The sequence below is a fragment of the Calonectris borealis genome, chromosome 4 (genome assembly GCF_964195595.1).
Source record: "Calonectris borealis chromosome 4, bCalBor7.hap1.2, whole genome shotgun sequence".
Lineage (NCBI taxonomy): Eukaryota > Metazoa > Chordata > Aves > Procellariiformes > Procellariidae > Calonectris > Calonectris borealis.
This window is the reverse complement of record NC_134315.1, coordinates 27,798,677-27,814,249: the sequence shown is the minus strand read 5'-3', so window position 1 is coordinate 27,814,249 and position 15,573 is coordinate 27,798,677. Positions and strand designations below refer to the sequence as shown.

At 42.1% G+C, this 15,573-nt stretch overlaps 1 long non-coding RNA gene across 1 annotated transcript in view; it reads right to left on the bottom strand.

Annotated features, from left to right (window-relative positions):
- Nucleotides 1-4,333, bottom strand: part of LOC142082435 (uncharacterized) — a 28,753-nt gene extending 24,420 nt beyond the window's left edge. Inside the window, exon 1 of the long non-coding RNA XR_012673705.1 lies at nucleotides 4,129-4,333. This is a non-coding gene — a long non-coding RNA (uncharacterized LOC142082435). The remainder of the gene's footprint in view (nucleotides 1-4,128) is intronic.
- Between the last annotated feature and the right edge of the window lie 11,240 nt (nucleotides 4,334-15,573).

Sequence of the window (15,573 nt, the reverse complement as noted above, 5' to 3'; positions counted from 1 at the left end):
ACATCACACAGAGAGTACCTTCGGCAATGTCCGTGTTTCCAAAGATGTCACTCTCTGAGAAGCAGACTTTAGCTTTCACATCCTTATTTAATATATCAATAAGTAACCACAGGTTCTCTTTTCCCCTGCAATGCCCAGAAATTGTATCCACTCTGGAGGGATGCCTCACTTGCGCTGTGATTCAATAGCGATGACTTCACTAGCTGTGCTTTTGCCTTCTGGTTTAGGATTAGAGAAAACCCTGTCTGGGAGGCATTAGATGGGGGATAAATAGGTTTATTCATTTAGTCTGGGGTTTTTTGCCTCCTTGCCTACCCTCTGGAAGATCCCCTCAAATTCTTATCAAATAGATTTAGTCTGTACTTTTTTTATTACATGTTTTTAAGTCAAAAATAGATCCCCCCACCTTTGGCACATCTGCAAGTCCTTTTTTCTTTATTTATTATTTGCTTATATGTTTAGTTCACTCACTCTTGGTAGAGATAAGCTTCCCACTGTAAGCCCCAACATTTCCAACTCATTTCCTACTGCCTGTGGCTGTTATCTCCATAATAATATCTGTGTCTCTGGCCCCACACCAGCTTGTCTACCTGTGTCTAACTTAAAATTCATAAATGTTCCGTTTGATTTCAAGTTAATATTCCACTTGTCTTCTGCAGCAGAGTCCATTGTTCGAAGAAGGAATTGCTCTGAGCTAATGGTGCTGTCGTCATCTTCTTTGTCCATGCTGTGCACACTCTGCTGGCATATGCACTCTTGCAAAGTAACATAATCCATTTCAATTTTGCATATCTTCCCAAATATCAGGCATTATCTTTGCTTACATTGGTTTTCCGTGCATCTCTATATGCTGTTTTTGTTGGCCATGACTTTCTGCCACTCTCTTCAACTAATATTCTGGATTGCCCTTACCAGCCACAGTGTCACCTCATGTAGCCTCCATAAGAAAAAATGCATCTTCGGTTACCGCCTTTCAGAAATGTTATTTTCTTTGCCACAGATTAATTCTGACTTCTCAAACAGCCACTCCTGTGAGTATTTTGCCCCAGACTCTTGTCATGATCTTGTCTCTTACTAAAGACTTTAGACCCCAGGATTGGCTTGTTGGCCTTAAATGAGTCACAGACTATGTTTCTCTTTTTTGAGTCTTGGATTTCTAGATATAGGTATAGATAGGTATATATACACATATGCTTGCATGTGTATACATATATGTATATATACTATGTATTTTTTGTATATAGTATATGTACGCAATGCTAGCAACATGTTTTTCTTCTGCGATGCTTTTCATCACTTCCCAGTGATGTCTCCAAAAGAGACTTAAATGAAAACTATTAAGCACATGAGCTCCCTCAGATCAAAGTGTTGCCAAAAACAAAATTGCCTTCTGATTATCTTCTTGTTTGCCGGCATCCATATATTGTGGATGGCGAAGTGAGATTTAAACCATCTCCAATTGTCTGGCACATTTTCAGAGAGTTTCAATTTGTAACGTTCAACTTCCAGCCTTTTTCTCAGGATACTTTCTTAGCTGCTTCTCCTCCTACTGCCTTGTGTCATTCAGTAGCCATGCAGAGCCAAAAAGCGTAAGACACCTCCTTCATTCAGTACCCGAGTTCACCTGATCGGCAGCAGATACCACTGCTGCTTAACAGCTGGTCTGAGCTGGCTCGTGCTGAGAGGTACAGTTCCCTGCAGCTTGAACCCCACGGAGCTTTTTGCTTAAGCAAAACAGCTGTGATGCTGACGTGAGACCTCATGAGGAAAAAATGACTTTCCAAACCCCGGAGTCCAGCAGAGCCGGTCACAGTGAGGCATTGCCAGCCACCCTCCTCCGAGGTCAGAGCGTGCTTTCCTGGGCCAGCAAACGCCTAGTGACCGGAGAGCTCAGACCAGCCCCTGCAGTGCTCAGAGTTTTAGGAGGTCACACTACCATGCACTGTATAACCTTTTTGGTTGCCTCAGATCAGGTGAACCTACAGCCATATCTGCCAGGGACATGAAAAGACACAGCAAATTTGGGCGGGGCTAGAAAAAGCAGGAACTTGTAGTTATAGTCCATCCTGGCCAGACCCAGGCCAAGCCCAGGGACTGTCTGGGGAACACCACCATTGCAAACTGCTGACTGATGAAGAGGTTCGCACAAGGTTTCAGGCTGCCTTAGACTGGGCGATCTGGTAGATGCTAACAGCAGACCTGCTGCAGGCGGCAGGGCACTGCGAAGCCCCGTACCCTCGCGGAGGGATGCGTGTCAGCTGACAGCAAGCCATAGACCAGCGACACCAGGCACCAGTTTTGGTTCACAGCATCTCCCTTCCTCACTTCGGCATCATCTTGTTTTTCTCTGGGCTAACTTCATCTCTTAGCTGACTGACAAGCCTAAAAGATTGTGAAGGGCGGTGAAGCCCTGCTTATGTTTGTCCTGCCTTTGCCGCAAATGCTGATCGAATGTATATATCATAAAAGAGATTGCTCCTGCTGAGCCAAATGTTTTCAGAACCAAGTGATTCAGGGAAATACTAGTTATTCATTTGGATTATAGACACAGCCAACAACATCAGAGAAGTCAAGAGCTCACTGTTTACAAGCTGATATAGAGAAGACGAAGGAAACATCTGGTCCCTGCAAGAAGACTGCAGCCAAAAGAATCCCTCCAGTGAAGGTTTAAGAGATGTAACAACATTGTAGGCATAAAGACAGTGGCCAAGATAGGGCTGGTGCAGGGAGTCATAGAGATTCCTGAAACTGAGTGGTTTGTGAAAGACTCAGAATTACTTGAATACCAGTCCTCAGACTACAAACTCACAGAGACCTCGTCTTGAACAACCCCAACTGTAAACCCACTCTGGGCAAGAGCTGCTCTGACATGTGATGTTTCTCCAGAACTTCCCAAAAGATGTGGCACAAGAACAACTATAAGTATTCACTGTCTCCAGAGGACTTATCCTTATTGCAGTGATCCTCCCACTTTTCTTTAAAATCACCCTCTTATCCCTCAATAAGAAAGGCCACATGAGACACTGGGTCTTGGATGATTGTGCTGGGACTAATTCTTTTTTTCATTATTATTTAGAAAAAATCTGAGGCAATATGGTTTTTAGCCTGAGCAGGTCTTATTTAATCAAACTTCTCAACAATGTCATCCATAATAATGACAGTCCAGCGGGAACTTGCAACATCCTGAATTAAATCAAGTACTATATAAATATAACCAAGGTATTCTCAAAGTAAATACAACTGACCAGTTTTAAAATGGCAACTGGCTTTTGCTTTTTAATTGGGGTGACATTTTGCAAGGCCATTCCTTGGTGAGTTTCATATTCTTCCATTCTGTTCTGCTTTTATTATTTGTATGGTGTTACCAAGGCATATATGAAATACATTCCAAAGTACAGATATCAGCTCATTTACAGCTAATTATAATAGGCAAGTGGTGCAGTAAATGGAACACCCGATTTTCTCCCCTCTTTTTTTTCCTTTTGGTTGAAGCTTTTGTGATGTTCTCCAGGTGACTCCCATGCATAATGTAACACTAGCAATGCTGTTTGCATAATAAGCTATTTTCTACCACAGAAGCAGAAACATTTTATCACTATAGAGAAGGCTTGGATTATGAATACATTTTCATATAAGTTGATTTATGTGAAAATTACCAATAAATGCATTCTAGCCATAAGTAAAATGTTTGTTCCTACTTTAAGGAGTAGTATTATTTGAAACTTAGGGGGAGGGGAAATACATATCCCACCAAGGGAAACTATTTTATTAAAATCATTCAGATGTCAGAGCTTGCAGTCACCTTCCAAGGTATGGAGCTCCCTCAGTTTCCTCCAGCGAAGTCAATGACTGGAAAATGCTCAGCACTAGATAGAAGCACTCTGCATCTCACCACATTGAACCACCAGTTCTATGACGTTTAAGGCAGTATAAACACCAAATCAAACCCTCCTCTAACCCGCTGGCACTTTCTGCAGTCTCCAAAACAGTTGTTTGTTGCCCTCTTGTTGAAAATACAGCTACATTTTCATATTATGAGGTACATGTTTCCTTATTAGTCTTTTTTTAACACATTTATTTGAATTAGAGCAACACTCTCAATAAGACCTGCTCTGGAGTCTCACCTACCTGCAGTGCTATAGGAACAGGACTACGAAGCCTGGGTCCAGTCCAGCAAATGCAGATAGGCATCAGCACCTCCATGCACTCAAGTAGCCCCACTCCACTCTCATACCCACGCTGCAGCAAGTGGTGCAGTGAGGTTAAGAAAGGCTCCATGTAGCCCTACACCCATTTCGAGATCAGCGCAGGATCACAGCTCGCGTGTTTGGTCACAGATGAAATGTGACCTAGATGCATATAAAGCACCAGCACCACTCTCAAAACCGTCACCCTTGAGACTAAGCTGGTGCCCTTTGAAGCTGGCAAAATAGAGGGCTTTGAATCTGGCCATTTGCATTGGAGGGTATCCCAGAACCAATTAATTGCCATTGCAAGTGTGTTTTTGATGGGCTAGGGTAAAGAGGCATTCCTTGGGAAGTGCTGGACTTACTCCTATTCAATGAGAAGCTGATCCTGCAAAGTACATGCCGTAAGCAAGGTCCTCCTGAGCCTGCAGGGACCTCGGCAGAGCTGCCTGACACAGCAAGGCTATGTCCCAGCAGAGCAGATCAAGCCTCTGCCTTTGAAACAATGAATAAATGTACACCTCAATTTTTCAAAGCGATATGCCGCTCAGATCTCCTGCTACTGTAAATCAAGCTGGTTTTATTGACACCAAAGGAGTTCTACTGATTTACATGAGCTGAATGTCTGATCCAATGCTGGTGATCAAGATTATTTCTGCTTAATAGAGATATCTCACAGAAGAAAACTTTTCATACAATATGTCGATGGTTCTCAACTCTACAAAATTGAAAGGCTAACACTCTAGTTGGGGGGCGGGGGGGCAATGGACTACTGCAAATGAACAACACATACCATTATTTGCTTCAAACATCATTCTGTAGTTGTAAACATTGCTTAATATCATAATTTTCCTGCAGAATTTGTAAACTTTTGCAAAAACACTCTCTGTAGAAATCCATTGATTTCACCACAGAGGCTGGTGTGGATTTTTTTCCAAATATATACTTTTTTTTTCTAAATGCCTTCCAGTTTTACTGATTAACTTCCTCCTCTTTTCCTTGCAGACCTGCCTGTGTGGAAGAACACTGTTCAGCAAACAGCCTTGAGCACTACACACCCTTCTTCAGTTCAGCGGCTGAGAAAATGCTGTGACTCTTTAGCAGGTATCACCGGACCTCAGTGGGAAACTGAGCCCTCCACAGCGTGCTCAGACCTGCGCCGCTTGCCATCCAGGCCTTGCTGATGGCAGGGTACACAGTGCACTCTCTCTGTGTGAGATCTGACAAAACTGCTGCCCTGGGTTGCCTGTAGGCAAAATCCAGCATCATTCATCCCCACTCTTTGCTGCTGAGAAGTGTCTGTACCTACCTCTGCTTCTCATTTACATTTCCTATTAGAGTCGCCTTATGGAGCCCAGCTCGCTGCATTTCTCACTGGAGTGAGGGATGTTTTGTATTAAAAGGTAAATTAAACTCTTCTCCAAAGGGGGATATTCCCTGGACACACCTGAGTCCCAGCTTCCCTGTGTGATCAGGGCAGTGCTGCTATGCCCTGAAGTCGGCTGTTTAGGTAGCCAGCTCCGCACCATCCAGCTGCACGACTCAGCTGGCCTCTGCAGCTTGTGACCCGTGTTATATTTTCAGCCCCTCTCAGGTGAGCATTGCCAGCTGTGCGTTTTGGCTCAGGATCTCTTTTTATGGGTACCGCAAATCCTTGCAAGCCTCTCCTGCAAGGATTGGTGTCCCCTTCCTGCCATGCACTCATCCAATCTCCACCGCAGTCGGTTCCTGCCCTCTAGCCTGCTTGGTAGCTCTCCCTTCACAACCAGGAGACTGGTTAATACTGCTAAAGATGCCTTAGCAAAATTTCTTCGCCCTTGAGATCTCTGTCTGCTCTCTGCTCTGCCACTGTCACTGCTGGCACTGGCACTGTGGCAGCTCCATTGGCCCCAGTTGTGAGTCACTGAGCCAAAATCTCTGACATGAAGTAGGAACAGCCCAGGTTAACCAACGGCAGACGTGCCAGCCTCTCCTAGCAGCAGGTACCACCAAGAAGCCCTGGAAAAGTTCCCTCATTCATCACTGAGCCTGGGACTCCCAGCGTGAGGAATCTGTTTCAGTTCCCCTGGTCCTACTCCCCAGAATAACAGAACTGATGCTAATTCACAAAGTAACACTGACCCCTAAGTCTTCGTATTTTCAGTTTAAAAATATTTAAAACTATATTTATTTTACTACCATTAAATAAATTCGTGTCTCTAAGACCATAACTAGTACTGCTGCTGGAGCATGGATTCAAGAAATTAAACTAATTCATATTCAGATGAGATGGTGTGGAGATTAAAGGTGGGAAGCAAGCTACAGAATAGGGGTGTTAGATCATGCATTCTTAGTTACACATTTACTATAGCTATAACAGCTCACTTTTCTATTTTAAACCCTACTAAGTGGAGACTATTTAAATGTACTGCTGTAGTAATAAAGAAAAGGTCAACTCAATGTCTGTCTTGGCCATTAATCAATCTTTCCCATACTTTCTAATTATCTTGATTGCCTGATTGAATGAAGCATGGGACACTGATCATCTATATGTTCCTTGGTTATATCTGCTCTTGGCACCTTTCTTTTGGAGACCAGAGAGGATGTTTTCATATGGCAACTTTTTTCAAAAAAGACCCCCAACTTCTCAATCTGATAACCAACTCCTTTTCTGCCTTATCTCCCACCATTTTCTGTAGCAATTTTGCAGGCTGTTCCCTATAAAATTTTGAAGTGTCTTTAATCATCTCAGGCAGCAATTTTGTGTTGTTTTTCTCCTCTCCTTTTCAGTAATCTGGGATTCCCATCATTATTCTCTCTCTCTCTCTCTCTCTCTCTCTGATTATGAATTGTAGCTTTTTATTTTTAGAGGGAGCTTAATGCAATGCACACAAACACAGGAACAAATTATAGACATGAAAAGATCAGATTTTTTACAGTGATAATTCCATTTTACTCCTTTGTGTCACATATCCATAAGGGACCCCAGAACTTCAGCAAGAGCAGCCAGATAGCTCGTTACCAAGACACCCGGAGCTGCACAGCAGGTCTCTATTCCCAGGTGATAGGGAGGTCCTTGTGGACAGAGTATGGCAAGGGACAGGCAGCAGATCACATGCAGACTGCTTAGATCCAGCCCAGGGACTAGAAATGCATGTAACAAATGTCATACAGAAAGGAGCAATTCTGCAGCTCCCTTATGAGCTCTGGGAGATGGTTTAGGCTCAGTTCTGCTGTACAGAGAGTACTAGGAGACGGAAGGCCTACAAGGATGGAAACCTCATCTTAATTCTTCTGTACTGAATTCACTGGGAGTTTGGGATGTTTGAAGAATGCAGAATGGGATCCTTTGGAAGTATTCTCACCCACTTTGATTATCTCTACAGCTTGATGGAATGAATCATGCAACCCAGCTCCTTCAGATATCCATTAATGCAAACAAAGCATATTCAACCCATCACTGGTTTTTGTGGGTTTTGTTTTTTTCCTGTCCATAAATAGCTTGAGAACAAATGTATTCATTGTTTGAAATCTTTGGCCAGTAATTTTTGCAACTTACACAGAGCCTACAATTTGCTCAAGTAGCTCATGGTGAGCGCTGTCGTCCTCCAATGCTGCATTAGTGGGCAGGCAGCCCCCACAGCCTTTCAGCAAGAGGCACCGGCAACCTCTGCAAACCTCTGCAACCTCGTCCCTTGCTAGAACTAGTGTGCACTGGCAGTGTGAGGCTCAGGTGCTCCAACCACATCCCAAAGACCTGGATCAGACTGGGTTTCTGCGGCATGATATAAAAATGGAGCTGGAATACTGCTGGCAATGGGACTCCTATTTTTCCTGGTGCAAATGCTGTATTAGCAGAGAAAGAACTCAACTGTTAACATCCCCATTTTTTACATACCGGTACCCTCAAAATCAGGGTAATTTCCCCAGCAACTCAGGGGCAGTGGGCTGAAGCTGGGGGAACTGAAGCCCACCACACTCCCCAGTGCAGCATCAGGATCCCCAAAGCTGGGCAAGCTGGGACCTCTCCAAAGCAGGTATCACTCCGGGTCCCGAAAGAGGTCAGCTGAGGTTGCTGGAGTGTCACACCCATTTCTTCTCCACTCTTCCAGACTTTCATGGCAGAAACAACCCACAAGGGTGTTTGAGAAGGTCCTGCTGCTCAGCATACCCTACTGGCTAACTCTTGGTGTTCCTCTGCTCTGCATATTAACCACCCACCAGATGTACGTATCTCTCCCCACTGAAGATCTAGAGAGCCTGGCAATCTGATTTTCTTTTTTTCCTTTTGAGCACTTTGTTGGAGCCAGCTACGGATTCTATACATTGCAGAGCTGGCAGCACTTGTGGTACCTTGCTAGATCTCACTCCTGGCAAATGGTGCACACTACTAGAAATAAACAGTACATTCGGCTTAGCATGGGTTAAGGGACATTACTGTTATATGACTTTGTCTTATTTCCTAGTCTTCCAAAGACAATCCCACAGTGATAAATGAAACAGTACCTCTAATGGAGAATTACTAACCGCAAAATTACAAACTTTAGTTTCAGTAATAGTGCATTCAGGCAATATTTACATGACAAATAAGAAAAACCTCTGACAGAAGAATCTTTCATGTACTTGTCTGGTTTTATCACTCAGCTCACAGTTTTATCTTGCATTTAATCATATTGCCCTTCATCTGCCATCCAGTAGCCAAAGTACTAAAATAGCCTTAATCTCTCTGTATCTCATTACAATGTGATACTATGGTTTTGCAAAACTTTCTGTTAAGTATGATGTATCTCAGCTGCATAAAATATATGCCCAAAATGCATACAGTACATGAAATAGTACTATAAATTCTAGGACCATCTTAAAAGCGAAAGCACTGGATAAAATGATGCAGAAAATACCGAGTGATGGGTAGGTAAAGTGTTATTAATAGATCATAAAGGCAAATGAAAAATATCAAATGCAATCTCATTTAATAAAAAACACAGAGAAATACACATCAGTGGACCTGATGGCATAAGACTTACTTTGAAGATTGTATCCTTCCTTCCTTAGAGCTTATAATAAAGGGCTCCATGACATCTGTTTAGGGCAAATACAACTGTGGAGAAATCACTTTGTTTTGTTTTTAATCTCTAAATCTGTAGCCAGTATGACATAAAATATTTTCAGGCCAGCACAACACGATACAATAAGCCGACAATATTTGTAAAGATCGCTATTTACTTGATTAACTCCTCATCAGCTTTAGGCCATAGATATTCAGTACTGCATAGCACTAGGCCCTTGATTGGATATGATTGTTGTCACACCTTGGTGTTAAATTTACTCTTCACCTGCCTGGCATTTACAAGTGGAAATCCCTTTAGGCAAATGTATGTGTGAATAACTAATTATTATTATTATTGCTGTTATTTTAGCCTCAGCTTGATGGAGATTTACACTCTGAAGAGTAGCAAGTGGCACTGTGGAAGTCTCTGGAATGACTGAATTTGAGCTGTAATATTATACTGCAGATAGCTGGCAATTTATGAGTTACACATTCCATTTGTCTACACTGGTTTCTGTATATTTTAAGATCTCTGCTTTTAAGTATCTCTAAGACCCCTGTTGTTTCAATTACTTGTCACTGTGGCCTGAGGTATCATTACTATGCTGAGTATAATAAACAACTCCTCCTATTTCTGTTGCTAGAGCTGTGACTAACTTATCATGATCAAGAAGCAGCATAGGATGGAGAAGTAAGTGCCATATGGTAGGTGGTTGATCCTAAATCATACTCTGCTCTGCCATCTTTGTTACGTGGTCTTCGGCAAACCTCTAAACCTTACTTTTTGGAAGAGCTGAGCACTATATAAGCCCACAACATATACTGACTACACAAGATCACACAGTGGTTTTGAAATTATATATCCTCTGCAGTTTCTTTGTTGTAATAGGGTTGAGGTCTGATGCTAGGAATAGCAGGAGTCTATTTAATACAGCAAATTTAGAAATGCAACATTGAAGGACTAAGCATCAGAGCCATTTCATTTGCATTACAGTGTGTGGCTGGGTGTCAGTGCATGTGCTGATGGGGATAGCTTTAACACTTAGGGTTTGAGATATTTGTCTTCTCACGTGAAGTCTTGATGCTTTACTGAGTATCGGTTTTGACAACTGTCCCACAACCCTACTGTTGCCATCAAAGTCTGGATACAGCTTCATCTGTTTCTTTCTGTGAATGTCTTATTAATGCTCTCTCCATAGCTTCTTTTTATTTTCTCACAGCTAGTACTAACATTTGACCCATTTAACACAGAATTTGGGCCATGTAACTTCTGCTAATTTATTATAACCAGGTTCATCCTGTTGATTAAAAAAGTCCTAGTCTACAGGAACTGTGCCAGCCCTGAAGAATGCAATAGTTCAGAGTCATATCTCATCTGTATCTGTGCATCATCTAACTTAAGTCAATTTTAAGGGCAAAGAATTATGTCATCTTTTATTCGCTTACAATGCCACAGAAGTTATACATTAAGAGCTCTTTCCTTCATGGAGGAGCAGAAAAAACACTGTAAACTCGAAGCTCATCCTGCTGTTACCATTCCTGCAAACGTATCACTCAGCTAATTTGTTCCCATTAAGTGTAATGTTACAGAGAAAAACTGCTTTGCAAACATTTAATGGCTTCTATCAGTCTGAACAAATGAATCCGTAAGTTCCTGCCTCTTTAAATATCTTTTTTTTCCTGATATTCAAAAGAAGCAGTGTCCGGTTGCTTTCTCCTGCAGGTGCGAGACTGTGAGGTCTCAGGCATTTGAACATTGCTTCTTTTTCTGGGGTTTTGTGGACAGACCAGCTTGCAGGCTCAGACTGTGAACTGCACAGCTACATCGCAGGACTATGTTCTTTCCTTATTCTGCCTGTAATAGGCTACAAGCACAAAAAACTCTGGTGGTGGGACCAGACAGAGAGCTGAGATCAATCTTAAAATGGCCAGTGTGATTTGTTAAAGGGCGGTAGTCAGAGTCCAAAATCTTGGATGCTAGCTTCCCCCATGAATTTTACTACCCCAGACTGTTTGCTTGGAGGGGTGAACCAGTAAATGAAGTACCACAAAACAAAAGAAAAACAAACAGGAGAGCAAATGTAAAAAGAAAAGGAAGAGGTGGAAGAAGAGGAATATAAATATGTGTAGGTTCAACTTGTTGCCTTACATTCTGAATGAGGATTGGTTTGGTCTAAATAGGGAATTTAACTAGTACAAAGTTAGGACTGAATTTATAGCACAGCAACTAACTACACATAAACAGTACAATTCCACCTGCAAAGAGCACCAGTTGCCTTGAACACAGACAGCCACCTGTGAAACCTGTCCATGCTGGAGATGAGATTTTTTATTTTATTTTCTTAGGTCTAGCTGACCTAAAAGTGGATTTGCCATCCCAAAAAGCTGCAAGTTCAATAAGAAGAAGGTTCAAAACACAGCTCCAGTGCTCCTCTATCTGTGTCTGGGCATGGCCGAGGTTTGATCATGTTGCCTGTACCCTGTGTTTCACCAGCAACTCCAAAAGAAACTGCTTTGTCCCTTCATACTGCTGGTCCAGGCTTGTAGACATTTCAAAGTGTGCTGGGAAGTCACACAGCTATGAAGAGTTCCTTCTGAAGCTGCCTTTATACCTTTTCCACCTGTGGACATCACCATTGCAGTAACTATTCTAGTCCAAATGTCTTTGTGCTGTGTTCCAGTGATGTTGTCACCTGCAAAGTGGGTGCCAAATCCTGCACATGGCCAGGCACAACTGTAATGGCACACAGTAAGGGACAGGCGCTGGAGGCACATATTGAGAGACAGAGCTGCTTCCAACCATGTCCACCCTCCAGGGCAGCTGTCCCCCGCAGATCTGGCCCAGGAGGGAATATCAGCCAACAGAGCTGAGTGTTGAACAAATCCAGGGTCCTTACTTTGGAAGGAAATTCTGCTATACAAGATGGGAAGAGTCCACAGAGAACTCATACAGGTCCCCATGGCTGGACTGCAAGCAGACCAAGGCTGTCGAGCTCTCCAGGAACAGTACCTGCTGGTAACTGGGTCTCTCGCAGAGATAAAAAGATTGATGGCCTCTTGTCTGTCCATTACTGGAATGGTTAGTCTCCAATTTGGGAAAGAAAATAAATATTGTTGAAAAATAAAACAGAGAGTCAAAAGGGTTGTTTACAATCTCCACATTAAAGATGTGTGATGGGATGCAGAGTTACGTTCCCCAGTGCTAGGGGTGTTGTGCAGTGATTTGCTCCAGTGCCAAGTGTTTCCACAACACTTGCATTTTATACCCCACCTAAATGGCAGAACAAAAAGGAATGAAACCCCCCAAATTACTAACAACTTCTTTTTTACCATACGGGTAAGTAATGGGACAGCTGCATACAGTCAGCACTTTAAGTTTGTGTCCTTACCACAAGATTGTAATTCTTCTCACATTTACTTTTCCCCTCCCTGCCTGAAAATCCTATTGTATGAGCCACTGTAGCATGGCAGATGTAAGCATCAAGCTTGTTTTTCCCCACGTACAGGAAATTAACTCCTCCCTCGATAAAGACAGACTGGCTTTTTTATTTGGTACCTCACCCAGATGTAATCTTGAGATGTTACAGACAGATCAGCATTACAGATGGTTACAGACATTTTACAGAATACAAAATTAAGAGTTCAAGTCTTTTAAAATGAAAATTGACACTGTTTTTATATTGCTCTATCTGCAAAGCCATGAAGAACCTCAGACTTCAAAGTGAGTAAAAATCATCAGTCATATTTTCTAAAATATCACTAATTTCCCCAAAATAACCTTTGTATATGCATAATCTTCTAATTGTAGATTATTTGGTGTTAATTATACATAATACCTTGCCATCTGTCAAGACTTCCTCAAAATCTAATTCCCCGAACTAATATTTCTTGATCTTTATGTAAAATACTGACTTCTAGACCCAACAAAGAGTGAAATAACAGACCTTAAAACTGCCAGTGGAACAGCACTGCCATTTCAGGCCTGTCAGGGAGTGAAGGAAGAACTGTTCTGCATTTTGGGAAAAGAAAGGACCATTTCTCTAGCAACTCAGTGAGTTTTTAGCAACAATTGTTTAAAGAACCTCATTAGCATAAGAAAAAGGCTCTTGGTAGAAATGAATTAGCAGTCACAGTGCAGGTGAAGCAGGCAGATAATATATGCAAGGTAAATGGAATTTATTGTGAATATGGTCTATCACACGGCTGCCATCTCCACCTGCTTTTTTTCTAACATACACTCCCATGTCACAGGAAAACAGCCCCGCTTAAGTTTCCCGCTCCACGTGGGAAGAGAGCCTGTACCTGGAGTGTCATCTCCTATGCCCCTTTGGGCACCTTTGGTCCAGAGCTCCCAGGGATGCTCGCCACCAGTGGCTGGCCCACCGAGGGCATGCCATGCCAGCCAGCAGTGGATTGCAACAATCTCATAACCAACACCTCTGGCACCTGAGTCAGGGAGAGAAGCCACTGAGGCACAGGCACATGTGCCTCAAACTGCAGGGAAATATGAAGAAGGATCCAGTGGTCTTTCACGCAGTGCTTAAAACACCCAGGTCTGCAGATCTCAGGTAAGGTCCTGCTTGAGTGTGGAGCAGTGAGCAGGAATGGAGTCTTACAGGGACAGTCCAGCAAAGTTTTTAGGTTGGTATCACTGGCTTATTTATGTGCACAGAAACATCTCCGGTCAGGAGGGGTTCAGAGGATGGGGTTCTCAGCTGGTAAACAGGGGCCACATCTTCCTGAGACCAAGGGGTCACACTCACCTTTCCTTTCCTTGTGGCAGGGATCCCAAATAGAGGGTATTACTGTCATCGTCGTCATCGTCGTCATCATCATCATCATTACTTTGTATGGAAACACTGCTACTCTTTTGAAACCATGGTTAGCAGTGGTTGTTTGGAGAAAGAATAGAAAAAAAAATGAAACAAGCCCTTCCCAGGTAAATCCTCCCAACTCCTAGCCACCAACAATTTAGTGACTTCTTGGCATGGGCATTGTATCCATAACTCACATGTAATAGTCAACAATGGCTCTATCCTCTACACATTTCTCTGATCTCTTTTGGATGCATTATACTTTGGACCTCCTCAACAGTCTATGGTGGTGAGTTTCTGCATGTGGCATGTAAAATAAGCTTGTTTTAAACTTGCTTGAGTGAAATGTCCCCCAGCTTTTACAGTGGAAGGAATAGTGAATCATCATTCTTTATTCACCTTTTCCACACGACTCACGGTTTTATAACCCCTTGTTATAACCCCTTTCAGTTATCCCTTCTCCAAACTGACAAGTCCACGTTTATTTGGAGTCTTTTTGTATGGAGGTTTATAGAAATCTAGCTGGGTCTTGCCTAATTCACCTCACACTTTGCAAGATGAAAAAAATGTAGATATTATACTGTATAATCTGAGAAATAATATTTGATCATGTAATTAGACTGTATCATAGGCAAATGCACTAGGGAACAAAGTTAATGTTGCATGTACAACCTTAATTTTATTTCCTGACTTTTAAATGCCGAATTAGGCAACTTTAACATTTTCTTAATGCAATTTTTATATGGAATATTATATAGCCTATTACATATGCATGCATATTGAAATATGGAATACATTAGGCAGTAGCACCCAGATTGTGGCACACACATCTGAGTACTAGATGTCGGCACAGAGTTACACAGGTGATCTCAGAGTGGTGCTCTCAATGTTTTTGGGTGTCACTGCGCTGTTGTTTATTCTCTATATACTGTAAGTCTTACAGAGCAGTGTTACAGAGAATTAACTTGAGAACTTTTTTTTTTAATTGAATTGATGCTGCTTTTTACAACCTCCTCCTTACAAAGCTAGCCTTATTCAAATATTTAGGCTTCAGTAAAAGTATGCCCTCAGAAGCTTTAAAAATTATGAAAATGTAAAAGAATACTATAAAAACATAAAATAATATTCCAAACATAATGATACCATGGCTTTACTTCCTGATCTCTGCAGACCTCCCAGGGTATGAAGACAGTACAATCGAAAGCTAAGGATCTCCCTTTTCAAGTGGTAAGTGTAAGAAGTTCTTTTCTAGCTACAAGGGGCTATAAGATGATTGACTTCAAGGCTGACTTGTAAAGGATTAGACACTGTCCTTTCTGCATCTTGTTCCGCACTGTAATGTCAGGGTATCTCTGAAGATACATGGCAATTTTAGGGGTTAGAAGAAATTCTTTGCAGAGACCTATTACTGAACAAACTGCAGGGAAGACACTTGGATGAACCAGAATATAGGATTGATTGATGTAGCTAATCTAAATAATTAATATTCAGTCATCAAATGAAAAATAAAACACATCATACGTGTGTTGTCATGAATGCGTGACAC